A 19,182-nucleotide genomic window follows, 5' to 3' on the forward strand; every position below is an offset into this window, starting at 1 on the left:
CCCTCCATAAAGTAGAAACCCTTCACCATCTTCCCAGCTCCAGAGCGAATCTGGGCACAGATTCCGGTCCCCATGGCAACCGCTCCAATCTGTGTCAGCACGAGCGCGTAGTCTGCTGCTGCTATAATTACAGGAGGGGGACCCCTCACACACACAGCCTTCTCTGCTCAGAATCAGGACCCTGGGGGATTCATAGGAGAGAAGCTGAGCTTGGGAGCGGCCTCGGCATCCAGGCGCGCTGGCCTGAGCTAGGCTGGGGGTTCAGGGGTGAGATTTGGGTGGGCAGAGGGGCAGGAGTGAGGCAAACACTTGGAAGGGCCTCACTGTTGACCTTGATCTTGACCCAGGGCCACTCCAGACAGCAGCGGTGCTGAAGTTCTCTGGGGAAAGGTATTCTACAACCTCCCTCGGTACCTGATTCTAGGATTTCTTGAGTCTCTGCTCAGCAGTCTGGGAAAACAGACCTATTTTTAAATTTTCATTTGGAAGGATAAAGTAGGGGAGGGAATTCCAGAGGGAACGCAGAGCTGACACTGACTGCATTTCTTACTCTGCACCCAGAGCTTTTATCGACATCATCAGCTTCCATCGGCACCAAGAGCCCATGGATTGCTGTCCCTATTTGACAGAAAAGGAAAAGCGGCCCAGAGATCTCTCCTGACTGCCCACACCTGTCCTTGCCTACAAGCTCAGAACTCCATTGTGTGCTCCTTCAGCCAGAAACACTCCCTATGAGCCAACTGTGCAGGGGGCTCCGTGGCCCCGGTAGCCCCCCTCGTGGCCTGGCAGCTCCCTGCCCTGTGACAGCCCCCCAGCACTGCTGTCGCAGTCAGCAGTGTGCGTTTCTCAGCCCCCACCCCCAAGACCCTGCAATGAAGGAGTTTCATACCAGAGGAAGTCAGATACCTGACCACGCTAGGGCGGGATGTCAGCTCGGGCTCCGACAGTGACCCAGACACCCTGGCACACCACACCAGCCATCGAGCCCCTCTGCATCTGTTCCTCACTTATTCCCCAGCACCCTACCCTGCTCCAGGTCCGAGAGCTGCCCTGACTTCCCACCCTAAGGATCTCCCCGCCTTCAGTTCCTCTGTGCTCCTATGCCCTTTCTGGACACACCTCTGGGCTTACTCCATGCTGGCTCCTCCTTTCCATCAGCTACCCACCTTCTCTAACAAAGAACCCCACCTCGGTGTCTTGTGACATAGCCCCAGCTTATTCTCCTCCAGCAATGTGGGCCCCCTGGTGAAACACTCAGGGGTGCTCATGACTGATGGGTGCAGAGTCACCCAGCCTCTCTGGCTCTGGGTCCCCTGTGCCTGACACAGGCCACCCCCACAGGAGAGGGGGGCACAGGCTGTTCCCAGTGGCAATCCAGGAAGGTCCTAGCCATTAACAGTCTATCCAGAGGTTCCTGGCATACCAACGATGCTGAGAGAGGAAGGGGAGCCCATTTAGCCAGCCCCACAGTGGGGAGCCCAGAGTGATCCCCCCAGGCAAACATCCTCTCCTGAGGGGCCCCATCCCCATGAGCAGTCTATTCCAACCAAGCTCTGCTGATGGCCAAGGTAAAGGGACCCTGTGCAAGGCAGAGAAACAGGGCACCAGCAGACCTTAAAACCCCAACCATTCTGCAGCCCGAAGTCTGCTCCCCTGGGGCAGGAAGTAGGACCCACGGGTCGATCTCCAGCCACCACTCACAAGGAGAGAACTTCTACGACCTCTGGGGAGACGCCCAGTGTGGACAGCGTCTCCTTGCTAGCTGGCAACAGTAGAAGGAAAGGGGAGGGGGTGCAACATACGTTATCAGCAGGAGGAAGAATGGAGAAATTCTGGCGCATCACCAGTTTGATTTAGATTAGGTTATATGGAACAATGGAATAAATACAGCCTTTAACAATAAGGAAGCAGATCTGTATTTCTGACTGGAGAGTCATCCACAGCGAGAAAAGCAAGTTGAAGATGGTATGTCTCCTATTATGTTGTTTTTGTGAAATAAAATCTGTGTTCTTTATACGAGTTTGACTAAGTATGAAAAGTCTGGTTGTCCCCTGGTTGCGGCGGGGAATGCTGGAGCAGGAAGAGGGGCAAGGAAGAAAGGGGAGGATGTGGGTTTACTTTATAACATGTCTTTGAATTCTGTTACAAAGTAATAAAAATAAATTTTGTAATAGAAAACCAATGGAGGTAAAAAAAAAAAAATCTGAAAGGTACCGGAATTACCCGCAAAGGAGAGTACACATCCTTCCTCAAACGGGCAATACCCTGAACTGTTTGCAGAGACGCACATCAAAAAGCAAGAAAAAAATGCACTTGTTAATTGACATATTTTTTGTTCTTTGCCTAATTAGAAGAGCCCAACCTCGCCAGTCATTTTTGTCCCCGTAATAAGACAGCTTTTGAGTGAACTAACAAAAAGAGGTCTCTTCTCACACCATTTGTCCAAGCTCCAGCATATGCCCAATCAGAGATGTGTCTCTTTACAAAACAGGACAGATTTTAGGAGGAAGGTAAAGAAAGAGGAAAAAAGAAATCAGAACACATCAAAAGAGATATCACTTACAATTCCACTGACCTGATTATAGGGCTCATTTTAGCAGTTTAACTATTTATCTATTTCTCCTGGTAGAATGCGATCATTGAAACCTGGGAGACGGAGGGGCAGTGCCCGCCACTGGGTCGAGTGCATCCCCAGCTTGATGTGCTGGGGACGAGCTGGGCAGGACTCCCTGGCTGCCCCCCAGAGCCATCCACACAACCCACTTCTGTCCAACTGGCCGGCCAAGAAGTCTCTGCTGAGTGCTGGCTGGTGCCAGGAAATAATTTGGAGGAGGAGACAGACAGCCCCTGCCCCTCAAAAGCACATAATCGAGTCAGAAAGAGACCCAGAGGGAATGCCAGGAGACCAGAGTGTGGCTGATCTCCACCGTTTACGCCAGCCTCTCAGGCACTGTTGGCCCATTTGTGTTGCCGACCTCTTTGGGAAGGAGAGTGGAGCTATCATCATCCCCACTTACACAGGAGGAAACAAAGGCCCATTGAATAAGATGGGTGCAATAAAACGACCAAAATTATAGGACGCATTAATGGTAAATAATCAGGAAGGAAACTCAGGGGCCTGTAATGATTTGGGCCAAAGCCCTCCATGGCAAAACTTTTGGTAAAGCTAAAACCATTAGATGTGCAGATAATACCACTCTAATGGCAGAAAGTGAAGAAGAACTAAAGAGCCTCTTGTTGAGGGTGAAAAAGGAGAGAGAAAATGTTGCCTTGAACTCAACATTCCAAAAACTAAGATCATGGCATCTGGTCCCATCACTTCATGGCAAATAGATGGGGAAACAATGGACACAGTGACAGCCTTTATTTTCTTGGGCTCCAAAATCACTGCAGATGGTGCCTGCAGCCATGAAATTAAAAGACCCTTGCTCCTTGGAAGGAAAGCTATGACAAATCTAGACAGCATATTAAAAAGCAAAGACATCACTCTGCTAACAAAGGTCCGTCTAGTCGAAGCTATGGTTTTTCCAGTAGTCATACATGGATGTGAGAGTTGGGACAGTAAAGAAGGCTGAGCGCCAAAGAGCGGATGCTTTCAAATTGTGGTGCTGGAGAAGACACTTGAGAGTCCCTTGGACAGCAAGGAGATCCAACCAGTCCATCCTAAAGGAAATCAACCCTGAATACTCATTGATGAAGGACTGAAGCTGAAGCTCTAATCCTTTGGCCACCTGATGCAAAAAGCCAACTCACTGGAAAATGCCCTGATTCTGGGAAAAGATTGAGGGCAAGAGGAGAAGGAGGTGACAGAGGATGAGAAGGTTAGACAGCATCACCAACTCAATGGACGTGAATCTGAGCAAACTCTGGAAAACAGTGGAGGACGGAGGAGCCTGGCATGCTGTAATCCATAGGGTCGCAAAGAGTCAGACAAAATTTAGTGACTGGAAAACAACAATAAAAGCATTAAATTTAGGTAAAAGTAATGTAAGGAACCCCTTGGGGACTAGGAGAGGTAGCCCCTGCTTTCTAGGCTATCTGCCTGAAAATGGCACAGGTTTCATGCACAGAAGACCAAATTCTGAGAAAACTGAGGATTACTGGGAAAATTGAAGGTGCTAGAGAAACTCAGAAGAGGGACTGTACCTTTAGCATGACTTCAGCTTCCTAATGCATTCATGACTCAAATGGAATAAATCTATTCCTGCAGGAGCAGAATTACACAGTTCTCTGTGATCCAATGTCAAATAGGTTATCCTTTGATTAAGGTCTTAGCATGGATGAGAGTTTTATTGAAATGATTTCCATTATCTGCACAGCAGTTCATCACAAATGTATCTGGCCCAGTGTATTTCAAATATGATTTGATCACACAATGAAATTGTGGGCATTTAAGGCATTTTAATTGAGAAATTAAATGCATCTGCCTTGCTTCCTCTCCTGGGGCTGATCCATCCCAGGAATTCCCACGGCAGAGGCTCAGATGAGCCCTCGGAGGTAACTTGGCTCAGCCTGGATTCTCCCTCCTTTCCCCACGGCTCTCCACCCCGAGTTCTGACCGTCAAGTTGAAAGGGAACCTTATAATCAAAGAAGATGTAAATAAGAATAAGCCCTGCCGGCTTAATGGGGAGAGAGGGCAGCTTTTATGTGCATTAATTAGTAGGGGGCTTACTTTGCAATAGTTCATTAGGAATCAGTGCTAGTCCCACTGTTTCCCCCAGTGTCACTCAGGCTGCAGCCTCACTGCCTCAGTCAAAGGCGGCATAAAGAGCACGCACTCCTGGTCCTTTGAGGCTTGATGGGGCACCAACAGGTCAGAGAGGCTGTGTACAGTGTGGGGCATCCACTTGAGGCTGCTGCTGCATGCCTGCCCTCTCTGCTAAGCCCTGGCAGCAGGCCTGGAGCACGGAGGCGTGGGCTCTGTTGAGGGACCACTCCTTCTATCACAGAACATGCCACCGCTTGGCCAGGAGCAATGTGCTGGGTGTAGAACATTGGAGGAGAGGATTTCTGTCCCAAATACAGACTCTCTGTGACCCCACGGACTGTGGCCCGCCAGGCTCCTCTGTCCATGGAATTCTTCAGGCAAGAATACTAGAGTGAGCAGCCATTCCCTTTACTAGGGGATCTTCCCTACCCAGGGGTCAAACCTAGGTATCCTGCATTGCAGGCAGATTCTTTACCATCTGAGCCACCAGGGAAGCCCTTTCTTGCTTTCCTTTTTTTCTGCTCCAAGCACAGGAAAGGTGGTCCAACCCTGCCTGTAGGGGGGGAGTCTGGAAAGCCCAGCTTCACTCTCTGCAAGATGTCACTGACAACCAGGAGTCCAGAACATCTCACCAAGTGTCCACACCATGCTGTAAGGCAGGAGCAAGAGTTGGGCACAGTTGGAAGGGATGTAGTTCAAACAGCCTGTGAATCTCAAAATCTAAGCTGAAATAATGTGGGTTCACCCTGCAACCTGGGACAAGGGTGAAGTAGGAGCCTCTGCTCCAAGAGTGGCCCCAGAAGCCTCCCTTCTGCCCTTGGCACCTCACCCTTCCTCAGTCCCTCTGAGACACTCTGCTCAGATCTGACGAAGCCCAGGAAGTAGTGGACACACCCCGCTTTCCTGAACAGGGACTGGGCTGTGCTGCAATTCTGCTTTCTATGGGTTCAAGGACTGAAAAGGAGCTAAAGAGGCCATGAAAGGATAAGAGGGGGTCCCTGGGGTTGACCTTCCCACAAAAGAGAGTGGGGGGAAGTAAGCAAAGCCTGTCTGTCAGCCTCCAACTTTTTCTACCAAGTCGGGGGCCAGGAGTGGGGTGGAAGTGACATCTCTGGGTTCCTCCCTGGAATGCACAGGCTGCCACTGCACAACGACCAGCCGCTGCAGAAACACGCCCCTCTTGGGACCTCCCTCTTGTAGACTTGGGGGAGCCCAGCTGCCTCCAAGAGTTGGAGGGGGCCTGCGCCCTGCCACTATCATCGCTGTGAGGAGACCTGGATACAGCATGAGGGCAGGGAGGTGAGGGGGATCATGGCATTCTCCCCACCCTCCTCCTCCTCCAGCAATCCCGCTGTGGGGTGTCTGCCCCTCCCCCAGGGGTCCCTGGGCTCCCAGGCCTGAACTGCCATCACCTCTCATACGTGATCTCTGGGATTTGACGGGGCACAGCATCCTAGACAGTGCATTAAAAAGCAGAAACCACTTTGCCCACAAAGGTCTGTCTAGTCAAAGCTACGGGTTTTTCAGTAGTCATGTATGGACGTGAGAATTGAACCATAAAGAAGGCTGAGTGTCGAAGAATTCATGCTTTCCAGCTGTGGTGTTGGAGAAAACTCTTGAGAGTCCCTTGGACAGCAAGGAGATCAAACCAGTCAATCCCCAAAGAAACCAGTCCTGAATATTCATTGGAAGGACTGATGCTGAGGCTGAAGCTCCAATATTCTGGCTACCTGTTGCGAAAAGCCAACTCATTGGAAAAGATCCTGATGCTGGGAAATATTGAAGGCGGGAGGAGAAGGGGACGACAGAGGATAAGACGGCTGGATGGCATCACTGACTTGATGGATATGAGCTTGAGCAAGCTCCAGGAGATGGTGAAGGACAGGAAAGCCTGGCATGCTGCCGTCCATGGGGTCAAAAAGAGTCGGACACAACTGAGCCACTGAACAAGCATCCTCACTGGGGTCCTGGCTTTATTTATGCTTTTTTACTGCACTCCCAGGTGGGCTCTCCCCAAGCCCGGGTCAAAACTTTTCCTTCCAACCTGTGTGCGCTTCCCCTTCAAGGTCTAGTGATGTTTCTACCGGGCAAGAGGGCGAGGAACTCATTCAAAGCAAAAAGCCACATGCAACGAGATAACCACGCCTGCATCAGATGTCAACATTAACGATCTGCAAACAACCTAAGTGGCTAAACAAGAAGGGAATGTTTAGTTTTAGTGAGAGCTCTGCCAAACTGTCACAAAAGTAATTATGAAAGGCACATAACCGTAAGGGGAGGTGATTTGTATTACATTAATTAAGAAGAGGAACACAGAATGGTATGCCTACTATGATTACAACTACATATTTTAAATTTTTGCCAAGAAATGCAGAAATACATATGTATATGTTTTAAAGTTTTTGAGGTAGGAAGAAAAACTCCTTTAGGTAAACAGAAAATGGGGATTCTAGAAAAGTGTTTGTATCTTATAAGTGAAAATTCATTGCCTGGCTTTTCTTGATTCCTTGAATAACATTAACTTGAATATTTTTATTTATTAAAAAACTCATTTAGTAACATTTTTACAACAAATAACATCAAAAGAAAAAAATAAGGAACTTAGTGCAAAGGGGGACCTCTGTGGGGTCCCTAGTCTAGTCTCTGTCTGGTCTCACCCCATGGCCCACCTTTAGTCCTCTCTGATCCTCAGTCTCCACACTTACACTGAGTAATTAGTTACAGAGCATAACTGCCAGCGTATCTTCCAGTCCTGATCTTCTACGGTTTTGTCTGTCCACAAACAAGTGTTCTGTTGCTATTATTTGGACGCTCGGTCATGTCCGATTCTTTGCAACTCCATGGACTACAGCCCGCCAGGCTCTTCTGTCCATGGGATTTCCTAGGCAAGAATACTGGAATAGGTCATCATTTTCTTCTCCAGGGGCTCTTCCTGACTCAGGGATTGAACCTGTGTCTCCTGCTTGGCAGGCGGATGCTTTACCACTGGGCCACCTGAGAAGCCCGAAACAGCGCTTACTGACCTAATTAAACTATGGCTTCGACCATCAGTATTTACCAAACTCAGAGAGTTGGAAATCTGGCCAGAACACCATCTGTGTGCTCTGTGTCCTCAAGAGCTCAGAATAATTTGGCACGTATGATTTCAGCCGTGCTCGACTTTGCACAAATAAAAGCTACGATCTTGCCTCAAGGCTGGATCACTTAGCACTCCCCGGAATTTAGGGGAGTTTAAAAATAAAACTCTCCTGCTTCTGAGAACTGTACTGTTTATCATAGAGCAGATCTTGACTGGGGGGTGGGGGGAGGGCAGAGAAAATATTTATTCTGAAAGTACTTTCTGTTTACATAGCACCTCACGCTAATGAAACATCTATCCGGTCTTAATGATGAGAGGAAGGTGTAAATTTAGAACTCCACCCACCACCCTGGCGTATTTCTGATTCAGTCCAAATCTGTTTGAAATAAGTTACCAGACTTCACCAGCTTTCAGAGTTAATGTGTGGGATCTATTTTTTCCTTTTTACAAAGAGGCACTTGCCAGTAAAGGCTTCCCTATTTCCCAAGATTCAGAGAAGATTCTGTCAGTGCTGGGCCGGCTGCCAGCTTCAAGGGAAGGGGCGGTTACTCACACTCTAGATGGGAAAGAACTCTCACATCCTTTGTCTTGCTCATCAATTTACAATCGGTCAGCTCCTAAGGAAACATTGGCCTAGGCCAGTGAAATAAACTACCTGCCTGATACTGGACTCCAGGCAATGTTCATCACCCATCTACGAGGCAAATTCCAACCTCCTTTGCCTGAGAAATAAGTTGTTGGAGTCTGGTGCCCCCAGCTGTGCCCCTAAACTGTTTCTCACCCCCCAGCTCCGTCTCTGCGGGGCTGGGCTCACTGCCCCACCCATGCCATCCTCTGCCCCATGGTCACCTCCTTCTCTTCCTTCCAAGAGCTCCTTTCCAGCTTTCCTGACCCTCGGGCAATGCCCTGCTGTCCTGACACCCCAGAGTAACTTGCACAAAGCTCTCTGAGCATCAGCACTTGCGTGATCCCACAACCCTTACAAATTATCCTCCGTGCCCTGCCTCCCCATGCCATGTGAGGCATTTAAGGGCAAGGAGCATGTCTTCCCATCTCTATAGCCCTGGCAACAAGCAAAGTTCCACAGGTGTTCATAGCACGCCTGTCCCGGGTGCCAGGTGCTGGGCATCACTGCCTCAACCCCTGTGCAGGGGACCCAGGCTGGGAAGAGCACCTGAGCACATGCATGTTAGATGTGAAAGTTGTGTGTGTGTGTGATGACTGCATGAATCCTCAAACCAATCCCACGAGAGAAGCTAGTTTTTCTCATTTTATAGAATGACAATGGCCAGGGGTGAAAGAGTGGAGCGAACAATGATTGGAAGCGGGGTAGGATGGATAATGACCCAGCACCACAGTACCCAGGAAAGAGGCTGCCAGTGGTCGGGCTGCTGGTAACCCCTCTTTTCTGGAGAGAGGTCGGCCGTGGGATCAAACTGCCCTGGGGCACCCACCCAAGACCTCTCCTCAAAGACTCTCACCCCTGGACTGCTGGTGTGGGCCTAGGGGCAGGAGGGACCTCCACTCTGACTTCTCCCACCCACTTCCCACCTCAGCTCACACTGTCTCTCCAGAGGAAGCCTTGAAGTGGGCAAGCTGACTCTGCTCTCTCTGCTCTGAGCTGACACCAGCACCCCGCCCCCAGAGCTCGTTTGCCCTGGGTCGCTGGTTCTCCTGTGGGCCGGCATTCCGTATATCAGCAGGACTGGTGCTACCCTCCCTGGGATTTACAGCTCTTTGGTCTCAGCATCCCATGAGGAGCTGTGGGGCTGCACCTGCACTTCACCCCAAATGGACCAGGTCAGGATGTCTGCAGTGGGGCCGCAGGAGGATCGGCAGGTGGGGAGCTGGCAACGTGTGCGGGTGGGGAGCCCAGCATGTATGCAGGTGGGGACCCTGGGCTTCACAAACTCCCCAGGGGATCCTCCTGCTCACTGAAGTCTGAGCATCACCAACGGGAGGGACCAAGTCTCCAGGTGGGCCTGGGTCCCCTGGAGGACAGTCTCCATACAGCTCATGGCACCGCAGCTGCTCACATTCCCTCAGGGGAAGATTCAGGAACAGAAGCCAAATGTGTTTTCTAAAAAAAGAAAAACAAATGGAATGCACCTCCCTAACCCAGACTTGCACTTAATGCACGGCTTCGGTGATTTATAAACGTTTGCTTAAACATGAAGAAGGTATTTGAGAAAGCTAATCACACTACAGGTAAACCCAGAGGTTGAACTGGGTTGACCCGTGGAATATTCTGGAAGTCTGAGTATTAATGAGCCGGAGCTGCAGATACAGTCGGGCGCACAGTAGGTGCTCAGGCAGTGCTAGTTTTTAACTGTCGTTATCAGTAGCTGTCAGCCTTCAGCAGGGGTGGGCATCACACGTGGAGGTGCTCATCAGAACAGCGTCCAGTCACTCTATTAGCACTGTCGCTGAAAAGGATCCTAATGCGAGGAAGACACTGTATCCTGCTCGGCCCACACAAAGGCAGCCTGAGACTTCACACCTCTGAGATGTCGGAACGAGGAAAAAGCTTTCAGTGGCAGCAAATCGAGCTGTGCATACTGGAAAGCCGTGTGCCTGCGGAGGTTAAATGACCTACCTCAGCTACAAAGTAAATCCCCAGCGGAGGCGGGAATATAATCCAGGTCTCTAGTGTCCCACTCTGATAGTATCTCCTTTCTAGATCCTGCTGCCTCCTCGGTGAAAGGGGAGACTTCAAACAAAAAGTCAGTGCAGTAGTTTGCTCTGCTACTAACAGATGCAGTGGTGCGGCGGCGGCCTGCATTCTCTGAGAAGGTTTAACGCCAGAAATATCTGAAACAGAACAGAGGCCTCCGAGGTCACTTGGCCAGTCCCATCCCGCAGGGATGGGTCCTGCCCTTCTTAGCGATCTCAGAGGTCTGCCTTCACTCACTCGGGGCTGGAGGGTGGATGAATGGAACCCGTTGAGCCCCGCCTCCACCCAACACACGTGGCTTCTCCTGTCCTGCCCTTGCCGCCCTCTGTTTCAGGGTCTGGACGTCTTTCTCCGGAGTGTGCCTCTCTTCCTCCTTCCAAATCTTGTAAAAATCATAGCTTGGGGCTGTGCTGTTTAAACACTGCTAAATCTCCCCTCTGAGGAGGCGTGCAAGGGTGGTCTCCAGGAAGAACACTCCGGGCGGCCAGTGCCGGTGAACCACCCATATCCTTCCGCCCTCCTTTCCGGTGAGCAGAACTCTGATCTTGATGGTGTTCCTCCGCACAGGGAACGTGGGCAGCTCTCAAGTTCCAGGGTGAATTCTAATATGCCTGCATCAATCTTAGAATCCCATCCCTCCTGGGATTAACTTTAGGCACAGTAACAGGGTAGATGCTGGCCAAAGAAACAGGCAGAGGCACACCGTGGCAAATATATGAAGGTCTCCTCCTTCTTAAAGAGAGACGTGTGTAGCGACTTCCCTTGTTCAGCGGTTAAGACTTCACATTGCCAGTGTAGAGGGTACAGGTTCAATCCCTGGTTGGGGAACTAAGATCGCAGATGCCAAGTGACACAGTCAAAAGATTAAAAAAGAGAGAGCAATGTGGAAAGAGACCTTCTCTTCTTCCTCTGGACACGTCATAGCACAAAATTACACTTGGATCAGTGAAAGTCATTCTGCAAGCACAGTGGGACCCAGTCTGATGTTCTGAGGATGATGGAGCATTAAGATGGAAGGAGCCTGGCTCTCTGGTGTCATTTTTGAGCTACTGAATTAACCAGCCCTAGAAGGCAATGGCACCCCACTCCAGTACTTTTGCCTGGAAAATCCCATGGACAGAGGAGCCTGGTAGGCTGCAGTCCATGGGGTAGCTAGGAGTTGGATCCGACTGAGCGTCTTCACTTTCACTTTTCACTTTCATGCATTGGAGAAGGAACTGGCAACCCACTCCAGTGTTCTTGCCTGGAGAATCCCAGGGACTGGGGAGCCTTGTGGGCTGCCATCTATGGGGTCACACAGAGTTGGACACAACTGAAGCGACTTAGCAGCAGCAGAGTCACATTACCTAATGACTTCTTCTTAAACGACATGATACATTTTCTTTATTACACAGGCTACTTGTAAGTGCATTTTCTGTACCTGTAGTCAAAAGCACCCTAACTGATCAGCAATCTCTTTTCTCAATATGGCCTTTGCATTGAATTGAGGAAACACAGTACAACTAACACCAATTTTCATACTATGTAGAGAACCAACGCACTACACATTAGTGTAAGTGTTTAACATTTTAGAAATGTTTCCTGCATGACTGGTTCCATCCCTGGGTCAGGAAGATCCCCTGGAGAAGGGAACAGCTACCCACTCCAGTATTCTTGCCTGGAGGATCCCTTGGACAGAGGAGCCTGGTGAGGTACAGACCATGGAGTTGCAAAGAGATGGACACGACTGAGCAACTTAACACATACCCCTGCAAGGCTGGAATGTAACCTGAAGGCCCTCCTTCTCTCAAACCTAAATCCACGGTGAAATCTTTTACATGAAACCAGAGTAAACAGCCCCATGGTAAGTAGGAAAGGTTTTCATGATGATTATGGCTCTAGGGAAAGAACAGTCACGAAGTGTCTCTTAGTTTATCAGCAGAAGCCGGCAGGCTGCCTGGGACAGGGAGAAGCAGAATATTAACCGAAGGCGTGCTCCTTTTACTGGGGTGCTGTTTAAACTCAGGAAAACACAAAACGTTTTTGCTTGAAGTTTGGCAGTCTAGAGGTCAAACCAAGACTTTCAGACAAAAGGAACGTGACAAACAATCAATGTCTCTGTGGGCTCTGACGTGAGGAGGGGTGAGGAGAAAGCAGCACGGATTCAGGGGCAGGTGCAGACCTGGAACTGCCTTCCTCCTCCTCGTATCTGAGTCCCGATAACAGAGGAAAGCGGAAGAAACTGGGACCCAGTACAAAGCCCCTCAAGCCAGAAAATGGAGCTCAGGTTTGCAGGAGGAGGCTACGGGGTGGGTGACTCTCAAATCTGCCCTCTGGAGATTACCCCCAGGCTCCTGGGAAGAAGTGGTTTCTTCCAACCCACCTGGGAGCTCCCCATATGGTTTCTGGACTCCCACAGCATTTATTACCTGGACTTCACACAGATGGCTCAACAAATACAGCTCTGCCCTGTAGTTTTAAACAAAGACAGTTCACAGAGATGCCAGTGAAGAATGATGCAGTGGGCATGCTGAAGCAACGGGTGAGCTGAGACCAGGGAGGGGCCACAGTGCTGAGGCCACAGTGGGACGAGCACCGTGCTGGGGTCCCCAAAAGCCTGAGTGCCAGCCTTGGCTCTGCCCACCCCACCCATGGGACCACCTGGACATCTGTAAATGAGAGAGACTCTACATCCTATTCCAGCTCAACACTCCATGAGATTTTTTTCCTCTTGGCCATATCCTTGTTGGCCACTCATTCATCAGCTGCCGTATCTATGAGAGCTCACTCGGCACTGAGCGCTCGGGGATACAGGCAGAATGAGATGAGGTTCCTGCCCCATTCAACGGGAAATGCCATCTGGCCCAAGTGGTAGGAGGAGCAGGCACCATCCAGGTTTTGGGGCGGGGTAGAGGGGAGTGTCAGGAAAGGCTTTCTGGAGGATATCATGCCCAGCTACGAGAGGAGTAGGAATCAGGCAGAGGAAAGGCTGGGGCTGTCCAACCCTGTCTGAAAGTGCCAAGAAATGGTGTCATGTCCACTAAGAAGCTTGGAGAGCAGGGTTTACAGTGCAGAACCTAGAAACACCTATGTGACTGACCATGATCAACCAAGAGAAGCCCTGTTTCCCTGTTTCCTGAGAAGCACGGCCTCTCAAGAAAGACAAGCCTGGCTTTGAATCCTGGCTCCACCATCTACTACGTGTGTGATATCAGGCAAGTGAACTTCTCTAAGTCTCCGCTTCCTCAGCTTAAAAATGGAATTCATACCTGTTTCATGGAGTCAAGAAGATGAACAGGGATGACCATAGGAAACTGTCTAGCCACAGAAGGGCCACTGAGGGCCACAGAAGGAGATCAATAAGTGGGAGCAGTTATCATCACGTCTGTCCTCCCCTTGGCTGTTACATGTGCTGCTGTGGTTGTGGGGGTGCGGGGTCGCAGGGACATTATTTTTGAGGAGGCACTTGATATCACTAGGGGTGGAGACCGGATGGCTGGTCCTACTGTTCTGGCTCCAATCATGGAGCCCTGCCTCCTTCACCCTCCTCCTTCAGATTCCACCTAAACTTGAACATATGGCGGTGGCAGGGCTTCAAGGGCTACCAGACAAGACTCAGATTCACGGACAGATCCTATTCTTCCAATTAAGATCTTGACGTAGAAGAACTTCATTTCATGAAAGGACCACTCTAATTTCAAAGCAAAAGAAAAAAAATACATATATATGTATAAAAATCTGTTTTTAAAGGACTATTGCCTCAATACAGGCAAGTGCAAAAGACCATATGCAGATGAAAACATGACAGCCAATACCTGCATCTGGCAATACTTTGGTGATAAAATAATTAAGTGGCTTTTGCATTTAATGCAAGGGAAGCTCTTCATAACCGGAGCCTCTGTCTTTGTCTTATGTTCCATCTCAGCATGACTCCTTGTGAAAGGATCCTGAAGGCCGCTGAAGAAGGAGGGGGCCGGGGAACACGGCGTGGGTACTGGTTCCCGCTCTCCCACACCGCAGCTACGGGACCTCCGCGTCCTCGTCAGGGCAGCACAGGGACCCACGGAGTTGCCTGCTGATAACGCAGCTGGGACCAGTGCTCAGATCTGAAGAGCAGTGTGCTCTGCTGTAATCAGCACTACGCCCAAGATAAGATGGAAGTGGCTGACACAGAGCCGGATGTTTGGTCACCTATGTCATTCCACGGAGTCCTCACAATGTCCTGGAAAGGGAAGCATCCCATTTCACAGAGGAGGTGAGGGGACTCCACCATATCACACAGCCTCTGTGCGGGGCGGGCGGGGTGGGTTCACTGGGGAAAGAAGGCTAGGACAGCATAAGAGAAAATGCCCAATGCGTTGGCTGGTGATACAATTCAACTCTCATCCATCTAAACAGAATAACAAACAAACAAACAAACAAAAAAGCCCCAGCTCCCTGAAAAAGCAGCATTGGGAATACAGACTGCACCTCTGTCTTACAAGCAGGGCTGGTATGACTCTGAACCAATTTCACCCTGCCTGGTAGACTACCACCCCATGTGCTCTTCCTGCCATGCTGATCCACCCCTGGGGCCCCGGATTTATCACAGTCCTGCAACTAAAGGCCCCCGCCCAGCCTGAGGGAGATTCACTTGATTGAGGGGCCTTACGAGTCTTTCGGAAATTTAAATATTACTCCTGCCTATGAGATCCTTCCACTCAGTCAACTGTGGCCACTAACCATCCAGCTCCCGTGAGTTCACTCAAGCTGGCTGTAAATCCATTACTTTCAGCTTTTAAGCCCCAGCTGCATACACAATGGTGGCCTTTTAAACACATGGCGAAGAGTGCACCTACTACTCACGTTCACATTCCTTAGAGTCAAGGCTGGACTCTTTCTAATATCTAAGACACCATCTCTGTCCCACCTTTAGACCTCTCTGTTGGGTCAAGCCGGTGAATGAAGCACCTGAGAGGCCCAGGACAGACAGGGACATGGTCAGAAGACCGGGGAGCATGGCGGTGGGGTGCGGCCGGGGGACTCGAGACGATGCCAAGACGGAGCCGGTTAGGAGGGGCTCGGGCAAGTGGAGGGGCGCCAGGGCAGCCATGGGCTCCGTCCCAACTCACAGAACCCAGAAGCAGAGAAAACAAACTTCTGAGGGTTAGAAAGGTCACAGAAACACTTCCATTTCAACAGCAATCTTGACTGTGCTTTAAGGTAACCCAGGAAGTGAGGGACCATGCTGTGTCAGTGAGAAGCCTGCAGCCGTGAAGGAACATCGATCACCCTCTGCAGTATACCCCCTAATGCCAGCGCCAGCCTAGTCCTGGCCCGACAGTCTCTGGACCCTGCAAGGCAGGGCTAAGTTGACATTGGTTTTGTTACAAACTTATATTTACCTCTCTGGCCAATAAAACAGACGTGCCAAAGCTCAAAACACAGAGGCAACCAATGCACTTTTTTCTTTTTTTAGGTGTCATATTCAATATGGTGACTTCAGGACTTGATCAAAGTCTGTCACTGAAAAGGAACCCCTACTGGCTCTTAGGCATCCAGCAGCCCTCTCCTCATTGGTTGTGCCCCTAGCGTCCGTGTAAGCGATCCCAGAAGCAGGGGGTGGCCACTGGCCACCCTGGAAGTGGAAAGCTCCATTCAGTTCCTGCGCTGGGAGCATGACTGGAGGGGTGGTGGTGGAAGGGGGCACAAGACTCGGTCTCAGCCAATCAGATGTGCTGAGCAGGCCGCTGGGCACCTGGAGGCTCCAGGGTCATGCCTGAAACTTTGACGACCTTGTTCTTGCTGCGGTGGCTGTCAGGGCCTCTGCCGCTCCCCCATGCACCCATCATCCGTCATCTGTCTGCTGTCCAATCCATACTCAGGCACCTAAATTCTCCCTAAACCTTTGCACTCATTCTTCCCACTGCCTCCCCACTCAGACAGCCAGAGGTGGATCCCACTGTTCGTGGCTCTGGAGGACAAATAAGCGATTCACAATGATCGTAAAGGCACTTGACCAGCATTCTTGAGTTTAGGGCTCCGATAATGTCAGGACTCAAACCAAACTGCAGCAGACCCACTGGCAGCAGATCCTGAACCCCACAAGGAGGATCGGGGCTGCTCCCTGGAATGCTCGCCGGGAACCACTGCTGGGAGAGCCCAGCCCTCTCACTACGTTCAGACAACATGGTGTTTAAATCCCACAGTGACAGCATCAGCAGTGAGAAATGATGAGCTCCCGTCACTAAAAAGATGCAAGCAAACGCACAAGGCAAAGAAGAGACGTCTTCCTGGAACGAGCAAAGTCCTCGAAAGACTCCTTTCAATCCTCAGTTTCAAAGAGCCTCCCCGGGTAAGGAAGAACCACAGACACAACCAACCAACCTGTGACTGGTTGTTGGAAACAGAAAGTCAGCCACACTGTGGTTGGAAACCGTTTCCCGGGAGCGTACCGGAAAAGAAGGGGTGTGAGGGAAGCCGGGAGCATTCAGGATTCACTGACACCTGTTTTGAAAATGTGCGAAGAAAATTCCATTCAGTGTCAGGTCAGAAAGATTGCGGGCTCGCACCTCATAGAAATGTGGAATCAGAAGACAACTTCAGCTTACATATAATAGAGATGTTGTTAAATATCTACTTGAGCCAAAACAATTTTTTTATAGAAATCCAATCTGACATAAAATGATAATTCTGACCCAGATCCCTTTGCAAAAGAATAAATCTCTCAAAACCAGTCTTACACGACCAAGCATAAAACAAGCTGTTTCATTATGATTGGTTTCAGATCATGATGCCAGCACCAGGTCTTTGACCCACACCTCACATGGCCTTGTCTTCTTACTAATTTTCTGTGGCACCATCTTCCTTCTCTAACTTCATGCCAAGACCCTAGAGAGGTGAGATCACGTCGGGTGCCCCAGAGTCAGGTTCTCAGTGAATATGGAGGCAGAGAGGCCGAGGGGAGATGTCCCTCCTTCCTTCAGCCCACAGATGGAAGTGAGGGCCGGATACGCTCACTAAAATCAATGAGCTGAGGACGCTGAACACACGGATTCGGGTGAGGATGCTTAAACCATAATGTTAACACTGCTTTTAACGTTGGAACGTTCAACCTGAAATTTATTTCTTCAAGCATATTTAATGAGCTCCTACAAATGCAAAACACTAAAAATGAATAGGACTGTATCTGCTCTTTGGTGCCTAACCTGAAAAAATAAACTGTAATATGATAAACACCATTTTAGAGGTTTAAGGTATTTAGGGGGTTTTAAGAAAGTTGTGATTACTTATGGCAGTAAACCGGAGTAGGCTGTAAGTGCCCTGAACACAGGAGAGGCTCAATAAATGGATGACTGGGTGAGTGCATGGATGAACGGATAGATGCAAGTGGGTGGATGGATGCATGGAGGTGGTGGATGGAGAAATGGGTGGATAGATGGATAGATGGGAGGGGGGGTTGGGTTACTATAACCAGGTGAAAAGGATCAGGAAATTCCAGCCGAGAAAACCACACAGGCCAAGACAAAGGGACAGGGAAGCATCAAGCACCAAGCCTGACTTGGGACCCCACGGCTGGAACATCAGGTCCAGTGAGGGAACAGCTACAGTAAGGACTAGAAATTTCACCCATGGGGCTCTGAAATTCCCAAAGAATTCATCTCACATAAACTTTTCTTCTTTCCACACCTGGAGGAGGAAACGGCAGCCCCCTCCAGGATTCTTGCCTGGGAAACCCCACGGACAGAGGAGCCTGGTGGGCCACAGTCCATGGAGTAGCAGAGTCGGACACGACTTAGTGACTGAGCATGCATGCACCTGACACCCAGCACAGCACAGAGGCCACGGAAAGCATTAGATAAACACCTGCTGAATGAATGAAAACTGTTAAACTGTTACAGCCCTTACACAGGTCCGCAATCTCTATGGTTCAGAATTTTTTGGCCCTTAGGAAAGTAATTAAGTGCAACAAGCCCGCTGGGGTCAAAGGTACAACTCCATTCTACAGTTAAGTGTACAAATATTCATAGTAAGTGAGATAAACAAAGACTATAAATACCCTTAAACCACTGTAGGTCATGTTCTGCTGCCAAATGAACGAGAGCCAAACTTAAGAAAACAGGGTCATGTTTTGGAATGTGGAATTGTAGATAAGGGATTGTGAGCCCACAACATTGCTTTGTAAGCTTTTCTGACCACAATGCAGAGTAAGAAATACAGTTTCCATTGAAACTCACCACACACACACACACACGAACATACACACCTACAAATATATCAAACTGAAACAAATGTTTCATTAAATAATACTTCCTTACAGTATGTGAGGCACTTTGATATTTTCTGTTTTTATTCTCTTTATTTGTAGAATTCTGTGCTCTGCTTAGTTGCTCAGTCGTGTCGGACTCTTTGGGACCCCATGCACTGTAGCCCGCCAGGCTCCTCTGTCCATGGGGATGCTCCAGGCAACAATACTGGAGTGGGTTGCCATGCCCTCCTCCAGGGGATCTCCCTGACCCGGGAGTCACACCCAAGTCTCTCATATTTGCAGGCGGATTCTTTACCGTCTGATCCACCAGGGAAGCCCAAGAATACTGAAGTGGGTAACCTATCCCTTCTCCAGGGGAACTTCCCAACCCAGTATCATCTTTTCTTCTCCTTGTGATGCATTCAAATCTGATTGAAGCATTTTCTACATGAAAATGATATTAAAAATTGTATACTTCAGGCTACACCTCTTTTTTATTTTTCATAATAAATGA

General features: G+C 49.6%; 1 protein-coding gene and 1 long non-coding RNA gene across 3 annotated transcripts in view; both read right to left on the minus strand.

The window, feature by feature from the left end:
• XKR6 (XK related 6) overlaps positions 1 to 19,182 on the minus strand; it is a 309,158-nt gene that overhangs the window by 180,981 nt on the left and 108,995 nt on the right. The gene's annotated exons all lie outside the window — the stretch shown is intronic.
• On the minus strand, positions 9,046 to 11,470 carry LOC147366609 (uncharacterized). Its single transcript, XR_015168872.1, has 3 exons — positions 10,700 to 11,470; positions 10,385 to 10,599; positions 9,046 to 9,868 (listed from the first exon to the last, which is right to left on the minus strand). It is a non-coding gene; the product is annotated as an uncharacterized LOC147366609 (long non-coding RNA).

Source organism: Bos grunniens, chromosome 8 (assembly GCF_055505025.1).
Source record: "Bos grunniens cultivar Pamir isolate PY7600 chromosome 8, Bosgru_T2T1.0, whole genome shotgun sequence".
NCBI lineage: Eukaryota > Metazoa > Chordata > Mammalia > Artiodactyla > Bovidae > Bos > Bos grunniens.